This window comes from Montipora foliosa, chromosome 1 (genome assembly GCF_036669935.1).
Source record: "Montipora foliosa isolate CH-2021 chromosome 1, ASM3666993v2, whole genome shotgun sequence".
In the NCBI taxonomy this organism is placed as follows: domain Eukaryota; kingdom Metazoa; phylum Cnidaria; class Anthozoa; order Scleractinia; family Acroporidae; genus Montipora; species Montipora foliosa.
The window spans coordinates 36,910,776-36,911,710 of record NC_090869.1 but is presented as its reverse complement, the minus strand read 5'-3'; the positions used below and the strand labels follow the sequence as shown (position 1 = coordinate 36,911,710).

The following is a 935-nucleotide window of genomic DNA, read 5'->3' as shown; positions in this document are numbered from 1 at the left end:
TTACCACCGTAGATAACAGTTCTACTCATACAGGTGTTACTTCCGTGTTCTTAAATATATAGTTTTGAACTTAAATCTGCTACGTAGTTTTTATTCACACCTGATGTCACCTTCCCTTTGCCCTCTCAAGGCTAGTTTCAATTACTTTAGATGAAAGGAACTCGTAAATACATGCTTTCACATTTTCAAGTTATACGTTTGCTGCCGTTGTTTGAACCATTAAGGTAAGCATTTTGATCTTCGCTCAGATTTGGTTCATATTTGGCATGCGTCAGTAAAGGAAAGCTAACGTCGTACTATTGAATTTGATAAGACGAATTCCGTAGTAGTGTAACCGGCAATAATATTAAAAAAATCTCTTCGAGGGAGTGCTGGATACCTCATTTATTACCTCCAAAAGACTTTCAGACACAATATATCGACCTTTTTGTTGCATGGGGAGAATCTTTCACACTTTCAAGGGCGATTTCGTCAACTGTAAAGCGATTAAGGGTCAACTAGGAAGTTCTGCAACGTTTTTTTCAAGCAGATTTTGCTTAATCGTCATAGTGACCTTGACGTAAACAGCAGAGTCACCATATTTAAAAAGCGTACTATTCAATGAGCGCGCGTCGGACATTAACTGATAAAAGTAGCGCGTATTAATGAGCATCAACGGAATAATTATTTTCTGAAATATTACTTTCCAATAATTTAAACCTTTGACCTTTGGATACTTGTACTTGGGAATGGAGCAATGCACTAGACACATTCGATCTGCGGGAATGGAACAAGTTAAGTTTTGAGATCATTGCAGTTATGAACGCTACATGAATGTACTTTAGCAGCAAAAATGTAAATGTACAGCGTAAATGCTCTGTTTATAGTGGAAGTGCACTTAGCTATAATCAAGCTAGTTCACAGGCACCCCACCTTTAATAATGTGAAAGAAACAA

At 37.2% G+C, this 935-nt stretch overlaps 1 long non-coding RNA gene across 1 annotated transcript in view; it reads right to left on the bottom strand.

Moving 5' to 3' along the window:
* Positions 1-852: 852 nt before the first annotated feature.
* The window catches only part of LOC137997661 (uncharacterized), a 7,932-nt gene continuing 7,849 nt past the window's right edge, over positions 853-935 (bottom strand). The window contains exon 3 of the long non-coding RNA XR_011122549.1: positions 853-935. This exon is cut by the window's right edge and continues 714 nt beyond it. This is a non-coding gene — a long non-coding RNA (uncharacterized lncRNA).